This window comes from Pleurodeles waltl, chromosome 7 (genome assembly GCF_031143425.1).
Source record: "Pleurodeles waltl isolate 20211129_DDA chromosome 7, aPleWal1.hap1.20221129, whole genome shotgun sequence".
NCBI classification, from domain to species: Eukaryota; Metazoa; Chordata; class Amphibia; order Caudata; family Salamandridae; genus Pleurodeles; species Pleurodeles waltl.
In genome coordinates this window covers 1,391,052,592-1,391,072,275 of record NC_090446.1, presented here as the reverse complement: position 1 = coordinate 1,391,072,275, position 19,684 = coordinate 1,391,052,592, and the positions used below count along the sequence as shown (strand labels likewise).

The 19,684-nt window shown below is 43.0% G+C and overlaps 1 protein-coding gene across 1 annotated transcript in view; it reads left to right on the top strand.

The window, feature by feature from the left end:
- PRR12 (proline rich 12) overlaps positions 1 to 19,684 on the top strand; it is a 420,401-nt gene that overhangs the window by 176,722 nt on the left and 223,995 nt on the right. The window lies entirely within an intron of this gene.

Genomic DNA, 19,684 nt, shown 5'->3' with positions numbered 1-19,684 from the left:
GTCAAGGCCCAAATTTAGGCTCAAGTGATTAATCCATTTGTGCCTCGGGCCGGTGTAGTATAGACAGATAAAAGAAATGGTTGATATCTCCCGTTTTATACCCACATCATTTACACTCTGTCATTGAAGAAGAACCTGGAGACCATTTACTGGTGAAGGCCCTTAAAGGTAAGATGCTGAATGTGAATTTTAGTGTACAAGCTTTTCAAAAGAGGAGGGGTAATCTCATCGAGGTAAACCTCAAATTTAAGAAATGGCTTGTAGGACAAAAATTGCGGCAGGTAAAGATCCCAAGTTGGTAGATTGTTGCCACTGGCCTACTATAAAGTCCCAGTAGGTTTTTTTAGGCTAGCCTTGGAATTTGAGTAAATGCACTAAAGAAAGGTATAAACGGACTAAGGCCTAGTTTTGTGAACCATTCATCTAGGTGCGTGAGACCAAAGTATAATCCAGTAAAAGAGGGATCATTGAGCAGCAAAATTTTCAATACCTTTGAGTGGAACGATCATTATGGGTTTTAAAGGGGCGGACTGAGGTAGTTTGAGGAATGATTTGATGAACTTAAGCTCCCTCTCCTGTAGCGAGTTAAGGTTCATATAGTTACCCATAACTCTTCACCATAAAGTGCTGCTGTTTGGATTTTTGCCCTATAGACCTTCAATACTGGGGAAATAGCCTGCAATTGAGAAGTCTTATGTGTTTTTAGAATACCAGCCGAGGTCTGATCAGACTGCGGCGGCTCCTCCACAATGGTGAAGGATCGTCGCCGCACTGGCTAAGAGACAGTAACTGAGAAATAAAATAATATTTTACTATTGTTTTATTTTTCAGCTACTGGCTGAGCCAGCATGTGCAGGGAGGGATATGCTGAGCAATGGGGGGGGGAAGAAGTGAAGTGGAGTGCACTTAAGTGCGTATGTCAGTTTGGCCAGCTGTCTTAGGCCGGTCCAACTGACCTGTGCACTTTGATTTCTCTAGAAACAGCTCAGACTTCAATGCATGTCTGAGCGGCAGACCAAGCAGCTCAGACCAATCCTGGTGCTGCTCTCATACTAGGTATAGCATGAGAGCACTACCAGAATTGCTTTGGGAGCCTATGCTGGTGTCCCAGGGACTGCTGGGGCACCATCAGGAGAGAAAAGAAGCGAGGTGGCTGGCTGCGGCAGCACAGGTAATTTTTTTTTTTTTTTTTTTTAAATTTATTATTATTTTATTATTAGATGCCAATACACAGCCTTGGTGAACACTCCGGTGTACAGGAATGGTGTCTGTCAGCTTGCCACCCGAGCCCTACCTCACCCTCGAACAATTCGATTGGTGGAGCCTGATAAGAATAGCTAAGATGTCCGGGGGAGGGAGGTCTCCCAGATTGCCAAGAACTTCCCAGAGGTTATGTCTGGGGTCCAAGTCAAACACGGCCCTAAGATCAACAAAAAACACGTAAAGGTGGTCTTTCACAAGAACACATTTTCAGATAATAACGAGAAATCGAAGCACTTGATCTATGGTGCCAATATTACACCAGAAACCTGCCTGAAAGGGAGATACAGTTTTGGCTTCAATTAGCCAGTCCTTGAGCTTAAAGAGAAGCTGGGAACAAAAACTTTTTGGAGATTGTCTAGAAGGCTTATAGGTCTATAACTTTTTGGATCACTCCTATCGCCCTCTTTGAAGACTGGAATATTTTGAGCCCCAGCCCAGAATTTCATTTGAAAAGGAATTGATATAAGAGGGGCTTTCTCTATACTCCTCATCTTATAAATACCCATCCTGGTAGCAAAGTGGCTGAATACTTTTCCCCTGGCAATAACTTTCCAGTGCTGCAGGTGTGCCACAGGATTCCAGATGTGGCTTTACCGGCTCCTGATGTCTTAACATTCGGTTATATATATGGTAACATCTGGTGTGCTAGCATCCGTTCTTGTTTTTTTTTTTAATGCAGTTGAGAGATGATTACAAGGGATTGCTGGGTAATTCAGCGTATCCCCAAGTCTACATCATAGCTTTTTCGTCCTCCACACTTTCACTACATAACTTCTGGAAAGAAGTGCTCTACAGCGTACACTGCCATGTTAGAAAAATAGGTACTTGCTCTGCTGAGTGAGAGAGCCAAAGATGTGGTTTGCATGGAGGAGAGAGCAAAAACATTTTATTCTTGAGGCTACTCAAGCCTTTCATATGGAGGGACAAATTTAAAAATCGGACTTTGAGCCAGGTGCCCATGGCACTCAATGCAGGCAGTTGATGGTGCCTCAAAGTTTCCTGGACATCTATTTCCCTTTTCCATTCCTTCCTGGTCACAGGTGTTATCCCTGAAGCATAGCGGGGTCCCAGCACTACCAGCCTAATGTACAATCATTTGATCTCATTATTGCTCGGTGAGTCTTTTCTAAGGTACTAGCTGTGGTGGCAGCTTCACTCAAGGGATCAAGAGTCTGTTTTTTCATACTTGGATGAATGACTGGAGAAAGCTGGTCTCCTGCTGTGGCCGTGACCTGCAGCACACCATGGCCCTTTGGCATGAACTGGTCTTCTCCATCAATATTCAGTCCCATCTCTTCTCCAAATAGATCCTGAGTTTAAGTGGTGTAATGTTGGACCCAACCTACATGACAGCTTTGCATCCTTATCAAAGAATTCCAGATATTAAAACATATGTTTTCTGAAACAGTTAATCTGCTTGTTGGGCGTGATGGCCTTGTGTATGGTGTTGGTGCCACACACATTATGTAAGGGCCCTTCCTTGTTTCTTGAGAGGACAATCTAGTCTTGAGTGATGATCTCCTAATCTTCCCTTCCGGACCTCAGTGATGCATGTGATCTTCTAGGCTCGCAGTATGTTATTCTGTCAGCCCACAAAGTCACAGGCAACTGTAGTTACAAATGCATCCCTTTTTGGTTGAGGTGTTCATCTGGGGCAGATGACAGCACAAGACGTTTCATCCACCTTGGAGCAATGCTTTCACATAAATGTGCTGGAGTTGCAGGCATTCCCCATTTCCAGAATTGTCTTTCCTTCATTTTGTAAAATATCAAAAAATTATTTCAGCCAGTACAACCACTCTAGTCTCATTCCCCCTAGAGGCCATTATAACTTACATGTATTACCACACATCCAGTGTAATATAATTCCCAAACAGAGCTTTGCTCTACATTAACCTGACAAAATTGAGATTTTCACCATTTGAGTTTTAGTGGGTGAATACCCAGCCCAGCTTCATTCTCTGGTTCATAGTGAATTTCTTCAGGGTATTTTCTTTCTGTGCAAGGTGAAATTTCAGTCACAAAGTGCCTTTCTCAGAAAGAGGAAAACATATTTTCTTCTAGGACTTGTCATCCTGTGATTTTAAAAAACAGGTTTTTCTTACACCTCAAGTGCATTTACTGTCGTAACCCAGAAAGCAGGCTTCAAAATGTGACATTTTCATGTTTAAAGCTACATAATTATGACCTAGCTTTCCTCTGCTCTATCAATGCCTTCTCCTAATGGGACAATTCTGTGAGAAGTGACGTTTTGGGATCTCCTACAAAAAAGGCACAAAAAAGAAAGCACTTGGGGGTGCCTTAGTTTCCCATTAAATAGGTTCTTTTCAGATGTTCTTCTGCTTAAAAAAAGCAGCTTAACTCACTTGATGTAGCCTCTGCTTGTCTGACGTCTACAAAAGTGGTGTGAAAATGGCAGATATCTACTGTTTCTTATAAATTGACGCTGTTGCTAATCTTGTTGATAAGGATGGTCAAGTCATCTGTTCCACAGGCACTGTTGTCAAACTACCTCTCTGTCTATGGCTTCCTCTTCAATGGTAGTGGGATCTCATCCTATCTTTGATAGCCTCGTTCACAGTGGTCACCACCTCGTCATTGATGGCCACCCTTTTGCTTGATGTGCCTTCCATGTCAACGTTCTTCCCACCATTGGGGGCCGGGAGCTTGGATTTGAGTTTTGGGAGTGTTTCTATTCTGCCAGCTCAGGAAATACCATTTTGTCTTGTACATCATCCTTCCCTCCTGAAAGTATCACACTTCCCCCCACATTTTGGAAAGCAATGAAGATGAGATTTAAGAAGAGAGTTTCAATGAGGAGCAATCTCAGGCATTGTACTGTCCGCAAAAGTTGAAAGTTCAATGTTTCACAGAGTATTATCAGAATGAGTTGTATCCTCATTATCAAGATATCTATGAACACCCGAGGAGTTACAATAGATATGAGTTTCACTGTCAATGTGACTTTGCCAGTTTTGTCTGAGGTTCATTTGAACTGCAGATGGCCAGGATCCTCAGCACAAGAGTAAAACCTCTGGTGGTGTCTCAATGACATTCTCCACAGCTGGTCAGGCAGTCCCTTTCAATGGATAATGTTCCAGAAAACCAAGACATGGACCCAGATGCTGATGGTGACAACCACAGAAAGCTACATTCAAGATTATCAATATAATAGCAAGATTACCAACATAATGGCAATTGAAACCCAGTCTTAGTTGAGTTCCACACCAGACAATATTCCTACATTTCACGCTTTGCTTGAAAGAGCACCAGACAAAGACGTTTCGCCTTCCCATAACATCAGAGCAGCAGTGCTTCCTCCATGACTTTTAAGGAACAACCCAGAAAGTGCGTGAACTCCATCAAAATTGTGGATTGTATTGGAAAGAAAAGACTTCACCTGGTGAAAACACCAGCCGTGGCACAGGCCTTAGTGTTGTATCTAGGAAAAAAATTCTGTGCTTTAGACTCTCTGCTATCCTGTTATTGCATGTCACCCAAGCCACGGTTGAATCAACTCTGTGTGTGCGCAACATAGTGTATACCTACCTCTCCTCCATATGTCAAGTTTGAAGGCAAACTAATATACTGAGCAACAGCGTAAATTCCATGGTAGCACTATATTTTAAAGCAGCAAATGATCTGGCCATTCTAGATGATTATGACTGGTACTAGTTGTGGGAGGGGTTGACTCCTATCCCCTTCCAATCCATTAAGGAAAAATTCCTAGGGGTAACCCTGCCCATCTTTGCAGCAGTTCGTGTATGCCCTACTGCATACCCTCAATACCTAAATCCAACATGACAGATCCTTCCTTCTTCTGTGCAGTTCTCCTGTACCCTCACAAAGGTGTGGCCACGGAAATGAGTAACACTATCTCTCTTGTCACTCAAAACTGGTTTTGAGGGTAGCTTCTCTCCCACTGGGATTGATGTCTGGCTGACTAGAGGGACAAAGGTGCAGGTAGGCGTAGGTGTTGGTTACATCTGTCTGTAACAGGATAGTCCTCTTTGAGGTGAACTAAGTTCTGGACACCTCCCGGATGGTCATTCTGTCAGAGGAACAGAACACCTCTCCGAACCCAAGACTTTGTTTGAGTTCTGAGGAAGTGCTCACCTCATCAAGAGATCTTATTCAGTTTCTGGGTTTCAGCGGATTATGCAAATAGGCTTCTCCCTGATCAAAAGGTGACCTTTTAAAAGTACCTTTTGCAAAACATTTAGTACAAATCTATCTTTATCAATAATTGGGCTAGGAATAAGTATTTCAAAATGTCCAAGAATGAAACTTTGTATCTCTCACCTACAGAGATATAACATTATTAGTTTTAATATAGTATCCCAATACTTGCGTATGAAACCTGCTACAGTGGAAAAAGCTTTTGGTTCCTGGTCATTGTAAGGACACATCTAACTAAAACATAGACACATCTTCCTTTCAAATTGCATGTACTCTGCCTTGTTCTGTGATAGGAGAGTTCTGTTGCATTCAACTGAATACGTGTAGGCAATTTTAATGTCTTGAAAGTGCAACTAACCAAGCACCGTTCTTCAGAATCGAATGATACATAGATTCACATGCTTGAATACTTCCCTGTCCTTAATCTGGCAACTCTAGTAACCAGTGTTACCTGACCTGAAGTCTGGCCAATCGGACAGAAATGTACCCATTTTTACTACGCTCAGAGGCTCCAACTGCCAGAATTTGAACCCGTGTCAGTATGTGGATAACTCCTGACAACTGCTCCAGTCAAAAGAAAATGATTACTTAATTTTCATTATTTTCTCAGAATGTATTCACAACTACACAGAATCTTGTTCCCTGTAGGAAATGCATCAGAAGGCTTCTAGTCCTTGAATTCATGCTAGGAAAACTAAGCATCCTTATAGTCTAAAATTCCAGAGTGTAATCAACACTGTTGATAAAAATCCCATCTAATCAATTTACAGTGTTGACGTAGTTGGTGTCTTTGCCTATATATCTATGGACATAAGCTCCTGCTGGTAAAACTCCCACTTCTTCATAAGCAGGTTTGTTGACAAAGAATTTGCCAATGAGGGTTGACACAAGAAAACTATTTTTCCTCTTCAATGACATCTCGTGTGACTGCTCCGCCATCCACATCTAGATCTGTCATCACAGTCTCTTGGCCATTTGCAACTTCACCAATTCCATCAATAGTTATACTGCAGTCTTACCATTCTCTTCTAGTGTGTTCCCCCCTACTGGAGAAAATGTTGTAATTTTCTTTGTCTGGAATGGCAGATGAATGTCTAAAAACATTCTTAAAAGGATCCGCTTCCTTCAGAATTACAGGCTTTCCTGTTGGATAATGATGATAATTATTCTGAAGTGAAAGTCTGTAATTCTAAGGCTGTGAAAACTTCAAAGGCCTTAAAGATAAAATGTCATTATAAATTCAGACAAAAAAAAGCTGAATATCGTAAAAGCCATCAACAGTGAGTTGAGCCTTCTTTCTTGCCTTATAATAGTGATGACAGACATTTTGTTGCTCTAGCAATGATGACTGCATTTAGACATGCTTACATCTCAACGAAACATGATTTACCACATATAACCGACTGCCCAATCCCAGTCTTCTGGTTTGGTATCTTCTATGTTATCCTCAGCACCAGGTTCTATGACTGTGTATCCACAGTTGCTTCTTGTTATACCAAACCGCAGCACAGATCCTGATATAGTGCTATCCGCCAGACAACACTACTACATCTATGACACATAAGCCTTCAGACAGACAGGACTATGTCAGTGTTCAACTTTAAAGAAAAAGCAAGAAAGCTGATTCTGGATCATGTCTGGGAAGAGGAAACCCTCATAAGGAAAATCAAGCCACTGTCTCCACAAGTGATAAAAAGATTGACAAAAATGACAGTCGCTAGTCACTCACCAGCTGGTTTCTGTAATTAAGTGAAGACCGATTTAATCATTTCAGCTGCAGCGCAGAGACAACCCAAAAATCATGTGACCCCTTGTGCACCTTTAAACAATAAGGGTAGAAAGTGGGATTTTACATGCAAAAGAGGTACTGTTCAGTTGCCAGCTCAATAAAGATAGCCAAAGCTTCAGCAATTCTCTCACAATTCTCTAATTGTCAGCGGTGTCATGAAATATCTCCTTTGATTGACGAAGATAAAAAAAGATAAAATCAAGCAAAGGCTAGTTGAAAGGTAGCTGAAATAAAATTATGTTCCTGATGGATGCAGCCACAGACTCCTGTACAGTAGGTTTCAATTAGATGAATTGTGCCACTGGAGCCAAATGCTGGACAAGAGTTCTTCTGTTAGTAGCATGTGTGGCTGTAGACACACTTCCTCTGCGTACTCCTGCCATTTATCGTTGAGCCTGGACTTTGCAACTTGTTTTTCTTAGAAGAAGTTTGTGTCACAAGACCTGTTGTGACTCCTACCTTAGTGCAGAATGTTTTCTTTCACCAACAGGCTCAGATATTTGTGAGCCTGCTCCAAAGTCGAAGCGTATAAATACACTGGGTTATTTTTGTTCTCAGCTCAAATTGGGGCTCTGCAGTTCCCTCTTCCAGAACTATGACAAAAACAGCAATATTGCATCGAGAAAGCTTCTATTTGTACCAATGGGACTTTGGAATTGATGGTTCAAGCCAGAGATACTTACATATTCTCCTACTGGGTTGGTTGAGGATTCCCTCAAGAACTGCATGTAGGATTGTGTTATGGAAAGCATAGTCCATTTCATATCTGCCTGGCAGATATGAAATGGAGTTGCCCCATCTGGTACCAGAGCGTTCTTTTGCAGCGGATGGTGAGGCAGGCTTAACAGGTTATTTCTGAGTGCTCTGCGGAGAGGCATAGGTTGCAGACCTCATGTCGGTCAGCCCAGAAATATTCCTGGGCTGACCGACATGAGGTCTGCAACCTATGCTTCTCTGCAGAGCACTCAGAAATAACCTGTTAAGCCTGCCTCACCATCCGCTGCAAAAGGACGCTCTGGTACCAGAAGGTGCAACTCTCAGCAGACCTGTAGATTATGGCAAACTACTGACCAATCTCCTTGCTACCCTACTGGGCTAAAGACCTGGAAAAACCTGTCAACAAACAACTGAGCAAACATCTCAACAACAATCTCCTCCAGTTTCAGACCCTGCCATAGCACCGAGACCGACCTTGTCACTGCCACTGACGACATCTGACTGATCATGGAGAAAGGAGACACTGCAACACTCATCCTGCTGGACATTTCAGCCACAGTCAATGCCACCTCCCAGCCCACCCTCATCCACGCCATCCACGAAGCTGGAATACCTGGACCCACTCTCCGGTAAATCAGCTCCTTCCTTACCAGTCCCAGCCAGTCAGCCAGCCTGACACTGTACTCCTGTGCTGATCTACAGAGCGCTCCAAGGATTCTCACTCACTCCACGCTGGTCAGCAACGACATGGCACTGCTTGTCAACATCATCCAAACTCACTGAATCATCATTGTTTCTTACGCTGAGTCAGCTCATCCTCTCCGACAACAGTCCCAGTACCCAGATTAAGTTCACCACCTGCATGCCCAGAGTCACCAGCTTCAGAAAGATCTTCAGATGGCTCCTGCTCAGTTCCTGTAGAACCATCTCTCTGGCTCAGAGAACTAAACTATGGCAACACACTCTGGGGGTCATTCTGACCCTGGCGGCCGGTGGCCGCCAGGGCCACCGACCACGGGAGCACCGCCAACAGGCTGGCGGTGCTCCCACGAGCATTCTGACCGCGGCCAGAAGCGGAAAGTCGGCGGTCTCCCGCCAACTTTCCGCTGCTCGGGGGAATCCTCCATGGCGGCGGAGCGCGCTCCGCCGCCATGGGGATTCAGACACCCCCTACTGTTCATGGCGGGAAACCCGCCATGAACAGGATGGCGGTAGGGGGTGCCGCGGGGCCAATGGCATGGGCACTGCAGGGGCCCCCGTAAGAGACTGCAGACACTGAAATACGCGACGGGTGCAACTGCACCCGTCGCACCCCTGCAACTACGCCGGCTCAATTCTGAGCCGGCGTCCTCGTTGCAGGGGCATTTCCTCTGGGCCGGCGGGCGCTCTTTTGGAGAGCGCCCGCCGGCCCAGAGGAAACGTCTGAATGGCCGCCGCGGTCTTCTGACCGCGGTGCGGTCATTTGGCGGCGGTACCTTGGCGGACGGCCTCCGCCGTCAGCCAAGGTCAGAATCAGGGCCTCTGTCTGTATCAACTCTCAGCTCACTGAGAGGCTCCTGGTCATCGGAAACTCTGGCAGCCATACTCCCTTTCAACTCCCACTCAGTATGCACATCACCAAACATCTCAACTACTCATGGTTTAAGCCCATGGTGCAACAGTACCTCTTGATGGCGTACCTCTATTCAGCCATCAGGTCTACCAGATGTTCTTGAAAATCAAAAAGAATACAGACATAGCGGAGTCTATGGGTGCCCTACACTCTCTCTGCCTTAGGTCTTTTTTTGCTTGGGAGCTGGTGGTCCTTTCCAGAATCTAGCAGAGGAGCGTTTCAAGAGCATTATAGAGGATTTTTCACTTAACCCATTCCTCCAATTTCTCTGGTGCACAGGATTCTTCACGAAATGAGAACTCATTATCCTTGCTTTTGCTTCAATGTTGCTGAGGAAGCACCGATTTCAGAGCTGTAAACCATGTCGAAGATCCCAATGCAGCACTAGGTGCACCCTTTTCTATTGAAAGATCATAATACACAGTTTCTGCAACATGATCTTCAGTCACTGCAGCTCACAGTTTTGTTCAGGATTTGGAATGTGGGTATTCCTGATGGATGCAAGAAAATGTTACAAACTGTAAAGTCCCCGTCAACTCTAAAGACATATTATGAAATGGAGGACATTCTTCCTTTGGGCTCAATCCATGAATTTTGACCTCTAAGATGGCTGCACACCAGTTTCTCCCTTATCAGTAGCACAACTGATGTTCATTTATTCTATTTGGCAGTTATGTCTTACTGTTGCAAGACAGTTGAACAACCATCACTTTTTGTTGCTTTATAAGCGGTTTCTTCTAATCTTTTTTGCCAGCGATGAAAATGTTACTAACATGGGAGTTAAACACATTGTTATTAGCATTGATTGAATCATCCTTTGAACCTATTTATATATTCTCAGACTAGCACTTGAAATGGAAAATGGCTTTTCTTTTGGGTATCACATGTTCACGCCCAGTGGGCGAAATGCAGGTGTTTTCATTCAGGGATTCATACTTTAGTTTCTTCCAAGATCAGGTTATTCTAGGAGCAAAATTCTCAATTCAGGCTGAAGTTGCTTTAATAGTTCCACTTAAAAAGGTCTTTGAACTCCTTGGACATTAAAAGGTACCTAAAGTTTTACTTAAAGCGTACAGAAACGTTCCAGAAAGACAGATTCATTATGTGTAACCTAATGACAGGTAAATAGAGGTGCTCCTCAAACTAAACAGGCCCTTGCTAAATGGATCCTTTCTTGCTTTGTCCTTTCTCATGAAAGGAATGACTGCAACAGTGGTGTTGTGTGCTGGAATTAGTCTATGCAGTGTAGCGACCTGGAGGTTTATTGGTATCTTCATTAAGCATTATTCTATTGGCCTGAGATCAGAGATGGAAAAAGCAGTAAGACAAGCAGGTCTGCACAATTTGCGCAAGGTGAGCCTTGTTCCAGCCTTGCCTTTCCCACCTTGCGTTTTATATGTAGAGCTTTTCTAATCTGTATTCAAGTATGTGATTCTATGAAAGATTCAATACTAAAAAAAAAAAAAGTTAATTATCTGTAACCACAGTTGTTTGGCTTTGGTATCTTTTGTAAATTCACATGCAACCTTCACTCCTCCCGCAGTTGGTTAAGGCTCACTGTACTTCTCTATAATCTGACAAGCTCAGAAAAATCTAGTAATTAGGGCTTTTAAGGGAAGTTGGAGATAGGTGCCTACTTCTCTGATTGGCCAGACTTCAGAGCATTTAAGGAGGTAGACTAGTTTTGTGATGTCTGTGGCTTTTCCAAGGTTATTCTGTGTACAAGTACACGGTTATACAATATTGGGTACCAAGGGTTCCCATTCTGACAACTAGCAATAATTTGAGCATATGAATCCATGAAAGATACCAATGCCTGGGACCTATATTTACAGTTAAGTTACTTGTTACTTATATGTTGGCCAAGAAAGATCATCCAGCTGGAATTAGTGCACACTCCAGAAGGACTATGGTAGCTCTCACAAGGGATGTTTCATCTGCTGGTTATTTGCTGCTCAGCCACTTATTTCTCTCTGCATACCTTTGCCAGGCATTACTGCTTCCTATCTCAGGCGTGCAGTGACTGATACTTTACCAAAGCTGTGCTGCATGACTTTCCTAGTTATTCGGCACTACTCAGTCCCATTCCCTGGGAAGTTGGGGAGGTTGGAGGTATTACCTTGGGGCATATTCATAAGGTGAGTACTCTGCAGGAAGGGGTATCTCTCAGAAGAAAAAGTTACTTACATTTGATAATTAATTTTCTTGTATAATTCTCACCACTCTCAAACCTCTTTTTATGAGATAGTAGTGTTCATTGTAATATGTATATAAACTCTCTCAGTTTCTTTCGGCATGCCTTGGTTGCCAGAAAAAAATTAAGAAACGGACAGCAGCACACTAGACAGAGAAATATATAACCTTACATATCCTCATGTCAGGATGGATAGATCCATGATTGAAGCTGTGTATCACCACTTTTCAACGTTGGTAAACCATTGCTGTGGGGGTAAAATATTTGAGATCCAGCCTGGCACCTGGAAAGATATTCAAAAAGTGAGGATTCTGCTGGAAAATTAAGTGTCCATCAGGAATATTGTTAGTGAATGTAAGTAACTTTTTGTTACTGGTAGCATAAGTTATGTTATGTGTATTTGTATAGCACGTGACTCACCCAGGATGGTATCCTGGTGCCGAGTCCATAACTACTTTCACTCTGAGGAATTGCTATACACTAAACAATATATCTTGCAGTATTGGTTTTTTTTTTAATCATAAAGGAGATCTTAAATGTCAAGGTCTCAGGTACATTGTTAGGAGCCAATACTAACATAATAAATATGATTATATACCTCTGACTTATTTGCGTCATCAATTCCAAGCTAAATGGGTAAGCTTTTTAGCACCCTTTGGCAAATGAAAGACTAAGTCAGTTCAAGTTGTGATCAGCCTGTAAGTTAAGTCTGGGGACAGTGTAGATTGGGGATGATGATGTCTGAGTGTGTAGATATTTAGAGCTGTGATACACATATGGCTGAATTGCTTGAAGAGAAAGGTGTGTCAGGTACACTCTTGCTGAATATGCACCTCCTCCTGCCTTAGTAATCCACCGAGCTTCTACACAGAATAATTTACATTCTGGAAGTACTTTAGGTTTTAAGTCCACGCTTGGCACTTGGATTCTGTTCATTCCAGGGCTAGAAAGTGAGTAGATAGGTCTCTCCATTGGGTGAAACTGCTATCTCTGAAGACATAGCTTACTTTTGGGAGATTTCTAGGGTCCGTCAGTTGGAAAAGATGGGATTCATGATTTCACCAATTTGAGAACTATCATGACTGTTGTCATAGATTGGGTTATGTGATGTATTATGTATATTGATTCCAGCCGCTCCTTACAAGGAGTATATAAAACAGAGTCAGTCAGGTAATGTTGTAAATAAAAGAAAGTCTTAAACTTCACTACTAGGTACAAACACTGTGTCAACAACTGGTTTATAAAGACTGCATCCCAAACCAGTTGTATCTAATTTACATCTAGTAAGGCATATTTTCATGATCCAGTATTTCTTTCAAATGTTCTGTTTCCCTTGTAACATTCACAGTGAATGCATTTCTTTGAACTGTCCCGGGGACAGGTCTGGCCTTGTTGTATCCAGGAATACACATCAGTCTTTGCTTGGTGTTCCTTGGGGCACTGGGTAGTTAGGTCTTGTACATCTGCCAGACTAAATATGACAAAGGTGTAATTGTAATAGAAACTTCTGTATGATTTTGAAAGAGTAATTCAGTTAAAGAAGTTGCAGATTAGTTGCTAATTAATCCAGCAGTTAGCTGTTTCTCAGTGGGCTGTGGACTCTGATTTCTTGAATGGCCTCTTTTTTCAGCCTAACCCCTCAGAAGAGACAAACTCTTCTCTAGGTTTTGGAACCACACTCATTTCTTTGCGTATTAGAAGTATTGGACAAGCGGGTTCACATCAGTGTGCTAGAACTGATGACTTTACTTTTGGCTCAAAAGTAATACCTCAGTGTGTTTGCAGTGAAGGTGTGAGTGGTGAAATTTACATGCCAATTTTCCTACCTAAAAAGTGGAATGGAAACTTCAACGTGCCAGCGCCTTTGGCCATGCAGGGGTTAAAAATGTATTATTTAAAAACTATTGCAATATAGCTCCTTTGACTGCTGTCAATGGAAGTAGAATTATAACCAACACATTTTCTCTGTCCAAACCCATCTTGTCAGGGAGAATTACATGAAGGTTAAAACACGTGGACTTCCAATATGCCCCACGTGAAAGGCATCTTGAGCATTTGGTACCTCTCTGTGGCTTCTAAGCGTATCAGCCTTCTCTAGATCAGTATGCTTCCACTAGAGAGGACACAGTATTCCAGCAGTACACACCTTCAAAAAACAGAAATCTGATCTCGCTCATAGTTTGGTATTGCATAGGGAAGATGAAGGTTGCTTTTAATGGCCCCATTAACAAAGTTATGTGTTTTTCTGTGCTCAACTGAAACAAGCATTGTAGTTGATTTCTAGACATATATTTGTTTGTTTAAAATGAAATCAGCATGCCACCAAACTGCAACTTCAGTGTGTTCCTATGAATAACAAGTATATTAAAACAAGTGAAGATTAATACATGATAAAGAAACAGTACAAATCCATCACAGTAGAGCTGGTCAGATACATTTTTCAACATTTTGTGTTTGGTAGGATTTGGTGCTGAAGACCTCCTTTAAGACGTGTTTTCATCTTGTTTTCAACAGCATAAGGTTGTTTCTGTTTTTAGGTTAGTATTTGGGGTTCCTTGGCCCTCTCATCTAATCTGCAGTTGGGCAGTTTCTGTTCTTCTTGATGAGATTGTTATTCATAATGTCAGTGCTAGCTTTCTGCCTTCTTGTCTTAGTGCTAGCTTTCTGCCTTCTGAGGAGTGCTCTCCTGCATGTATATTTAATTAATAGCCAGAGTAGTGTTTTGGATCTGATATGAGGAGGTTTTGAAAGCTAACGCTTTGGGCACATTTTGACGCCTTAAGAAAGTCTGTTTTTTTTAAATATTTTACTTAATGCAGTACCTTCCCTGATTTGCAAAAAAAAATTCAGGCAACTTATTGATATTTGTTGGTCTCATTGAAGTACTGAATTCACCTGGAGATGAAGAGTAGAGTTAATCTCCAGGTACATATAATCTTATGTACACGTTTCTTACATTTGTTTTACTGAGGTTGATGCCGCCTCCATTATATGGGCTGTTAGTTGCTTTCTGATGGACAGTTCTATGGATTGTTCTACCTATAGATTCCACATATTGGAACCTACCGACACCAGACAGGGTCCAAAATCAGACTAATGATAACTGTTTAAGTTTAGGATTTTATTGAGGAAGATTCCAGAAAATAATTAACCCAGAAAACCGGTATCAATGGTCTGATGTGCCGCTCAATGAAATTAGACTCTGAAATACATTGAATAAACCTCAAAAGTATTTGCCATCTAGTATTCGATGAAACATAGCCCTAGGCGAGTAGAACACTGTATCTGTTTCCGGGGGTCTGAAAGTCCATCAAATAGAGGCAATACCTCTCCCTTGTTGTATAATGTTTTTGACTGGTTCAGACGGTTTTCATGCACCAGCTTCCACATGCTTACAAGTGGTGCCATTGGGCTTTTTTTTTTGCACCCTTTGACTGCAGATCTGGAGCTCTGCTTGTAGCTTTCATCTCGTTGTTAAAAAGTAAACCTTGAAGGTGTGCTGGGGACTGTGAATCTCTTAGAGATTTTTTTAAAATTAATTTTGAGCATAAAATGTAGCACAGTACAGCAAGCCATATGCCGGAGTAGAATTACATTCAACCTATTTAAGTCGATACATATCTGGAAACAGTGCCAGTTTTGGGCCATCTTGGTGCCACAGGTTAGGATAATGGTTTGCTTACTTTCAAGTATCATTATTTGGTTTATACCATGTTGTCAATCCTTATACCACTGGAAGAGAGAAGACTAAAACGCATACCTCTAGCCCCCAGAGACCCATCAAGCTAATGTTTTAGACAGGTGCAGCCTAGGGTGTCAGGGTGTGTTTCCAGGGCCTTGGGCGGAAAGGGGTGGGTTGGGGGGGTCGTTTGGGGATGGAGGTGGCGTTAGGCATTGGTATGGGGACAGCCGGCAAAAGTATCGAAATGGCTGGGAGGGGGGGTGTTTAGGCAACAGTTTGGGGCAGCAAGAGAATGGTTCGGAATTGTAGGGGGGAGTGGAGGGGGCACTGTGTAGGAAATAATAGGTGCAGATTTGCTCTGAGGAAGCTAGGGCTGCTGGACTTCAACTCTGGTGTGTGATATGGAATACTGGAGGATTGTATCTCTTCCCTTAGAGATGATAGGTTTTAAACTGTGCCTAGACTGCAGAAAGTAGATGTTGGTCACTGATCTAAGCAACGTTTCTATGTGGTGCTTGGGTTCCAAGCGTGACTCAAAGTCCTGTGATAAATGTTCTTTGATGCATCTGAAGTTCATCAGGGAGCATGTAATGAAACTGCACATCACAAGATATAAGAAACTGGGTAGGTCCTGGCTGAATTCCAAGAGTCGTTAATGGACCTGGTCCCAGTTCAGGTCATCGTATTTTTTAAAATATATTTTCACTGTTTTCACTGATACAAAGCTGGTCTGCAAGGACATTGTTGACAGCATTTCAACAGTTACAGTCATCATTATTTTCATCCTTTTTGGGGTTGGCTGCTTGCAAGTGGTTGGATCCAGAGGCCAGGCCCTGTGTCCAACTCCCCTGCTGGCTGTGTGCGGTGGGGGACTGGCTTTACGTATGGTAATAAAATAATTTGTAGCATGTGTAGGCTGCATATACACTAGTGTTGGGCCCGGACTCTGCAAGTTGTTTTCCTTGAGGCAGTACTCGATTTTATGATCGACGTTGTGTGTCTTGTCTCCTCCTTGAGGTAATACATATGTTCAATGGCTCCTTTGTTAGATTGTTGTTTTCCGCCATCAGACTTGGACTCTGGCGGCCTGTGTCAAAGCCATGTGCAGCTTCAACGAACTTGCACCCTACTGACGCCTGACGACACAGAACAACCATAACTCGACAAATTTGACCAACACGGTTCCCACGGATGCTAGAACTGCTCAGAATTTAATCGATACAACATTTTTCACCCGACTTGGACCGCATTACCTTTGAAACAGCAATCGAGAATGCTCGTCACTGGCTGATGAATGTCAAAAAAGACAGGCTTTTTCTCAAGTGCCCTCTGTGTGGGGGGAAATACGCTCACTCTGACACCCATAACGTCTGCCAACCTCTGCCTGTCTCTGGAACACTGAGAACAGGACTGCACAGAAGGCAACCTGTTCAAAAACAAAAACCTTATTGAACATAAGAGATCGCAGACTGGACCTCACCATGGAAATAGCAGTGGAGGCAGAGTTCTACCCTGAAGACCATCAACTCGAGATCATTGAGGGCGATGGAAGAGAATACGACGTGGTGGACAAGGGCAGCCGTGTAATCGCCAGACCTCACTATGCCACCTCTGACGAATTCACGTGAGGGAGAGGAGTCAGACGTTCAGCTTCAGACCACCTGGCACGAGGCTCCACGGCCATGGGTCAGGACCCATGATGAAATTTACTCCATGCTCTGTGAATATGCCCAACCCACCCCACATTAAAAAGACAGTCACAAAGCCTCCCACAACATGGCAAGGCGTGCCACAGCCCTCGAGCTCTAGCTAACACCAAAAGAGACCTTTTGAGCTGAGCCAGGACAAGATTTTTCTCAAGCCCAATCGGGCTTCAGGGCAAAGGAAGAAACATGGAGCCGACACAAGGCTTGCATCAATGCTTGAAAAAAATGGACTCCGGCACACACGTTGGAACGAAAACCCACATGCCCCTGCATTGGTGCCGAACAAACACTTGGAGCTGCAGCAGCCCCCGATGCCAGTCATATGCAGCTGAAGCACTCCTCAACTCTGATAAAGGGTAAAAACCATGGTCATGCCTCGTCGTCGAAGACAAGTTTGTCCTCGACCACAGCAAAAACAACAGCAAAAACGAATCTGTCTTCCTTACCAAAGAAAGTGGTAACCAAGAAGCCATCAAAACTATCACAAACACCCATGCTTCCAGAAGAAGGCAGCGATATTTTTGAGGGTCTAAAAGAGCTCATGCAAAAGCGCAGACAAGATGCTGATTACAGCAAAAAAAACGCCCAAGGGACAAAATAAAGATTTGGACTCTCAATAACCATTGCCAAAAAGGGTGGCAACAGAGCACAGGGCCACAAGCCCCCTTCCAGACACAGATATACAGCCAATCATCTCTGCAAAAGCATCTCTGCCAGATGACACCTCATCTTGTCAGAGGGTCATTTAAAGGGCAGCAGAATACCACACATTACTGCTACATTCTGCTACTATGGAGGAGACTGATTTCCTGGTGGAAACACTGTCCAGGGCAGAAAGTACCGTGCAGTACCTGCTCGTTGATGAAGGTCTCTAAAGGAATCTTTAAGGAGCCTAGGAAATCCAGGATTCTAACACCAAGGGTTGAAGGAAAGAATATGGATTTGCCTCCGACCCTCTCTTTCTGCCAAAGATCATCTCACCTTTTCACTTCGATCAGACACTGGATCTGCAGATTTTTTTTCCCAAAACAAGAGTGGCAGAGGGCACTATAAACCCTTGATGTGAAGAGGGCCCTTATTTACTATGTAGAAAGAACAGAACAATTTTGCAGAGCACAAAATCTGTTTGTGGCTTTCTCAAATCTAAGGAAGTGCAGTGCCATCTCCAAAGCAGGAAACGCAAGACGGATTGTTAAATGCATCCAAATCTGATACATCAAAGCAAAACATCCATTTAGGAGACATTTGTAAAGTGGCTACCTAGAAAAACCCACCCATGTTTACAAAACACTACTGTGTGGATATACGCGCCAGACAATAACCTCTGGTGGGACAAACAGTGCTATGCAGATTAGTTCAAGCAAATACACCATCTAATGCCTGAGGCCACTTCGTGGGGAGTACTGATTTGCAGTTTATGCATAGCATGTGTATCTGAAGCCAACGCAAGCTACGAATGGAGTATGTTAACTGTAAGCATCTATTTGTAGCATGTATTGCTGCAGATTCACATGTACCCTCTCGCCTCCCCGAAAGAATTCAGATGAGGTCCAATATACACAAAATTAAAGCATGCGCAGCGGCAACCACTAACCTAACAGACTATATCCTCACCTACTGCATGGCAAGGAAATAAAATGAGAATCTTAACAAAGGAGCCGTTAAGCATGTACATTAACTCGAGGAGGAGACATGAAGCACGACGTCGATCATAAAAGGCTTCCTCTGGAAAAACAACATGCAGAGTCCAGGCACAACACTAGATGGCAAGAGTGTGCATAAAATGTGAATCTGCAGCACTACATGCTGTGAATAGATACTTACAGAATATGTAACATACACCTTACCTTATGTTATAAAAATCCTAGCAATTCATTGAAAAAAAACTGAGGTTAAAGTTACATTAAAGTTAGATGAAAATGTTAGTTAAACCATGCTGGTTTAACATTTACAATTAAAGTATCGATAAGAAAACTGTCTGTGTTTTGGCTTGAAGCCTTGACCCGGAGCTAAGGCGTCTAGCTGAAACATGTAGGGTGCCAATTTTCCCTGCCGAAAATAAACTTTCACCTGTAGCACTACTATGAATGTGCTGCATTGTCTATGCTTGTGCTGACTATTTTTCTTGATTTAACTTTCCAGTTTCCCCCAATGGGTGCAGTGGAACCGCTGCCATGAGGATCAATACATAGTCTCTAGGAGGGAAAACAGTGGTGAAATTATATAATATATGTGTGTGTGTGTGTATGTGTGTATATATATATGTGTGTGTGTTCGATGGCATGTGTAGCTACAAATACACATGCTTTACATAAGTCTGCCATCTAGTGTTGGACTCTGAGTGTTACAAGTTGTTTTTCTTTGAAGAAGCTTTTTCGAGTCACGAGATCGAGTGACTCCTCCTCTCGGTGATAGTGCGCATGGCAATCGAGTCGTTTGTTAGATTGTTTTCTTTCCACCGTCGGGCTCGGACGTTTTCCCTCTCGCTCTGGTAGAACTCGTTTCGGTACTATCTGAATGTCTCAATCTTTTCTCTAAACGT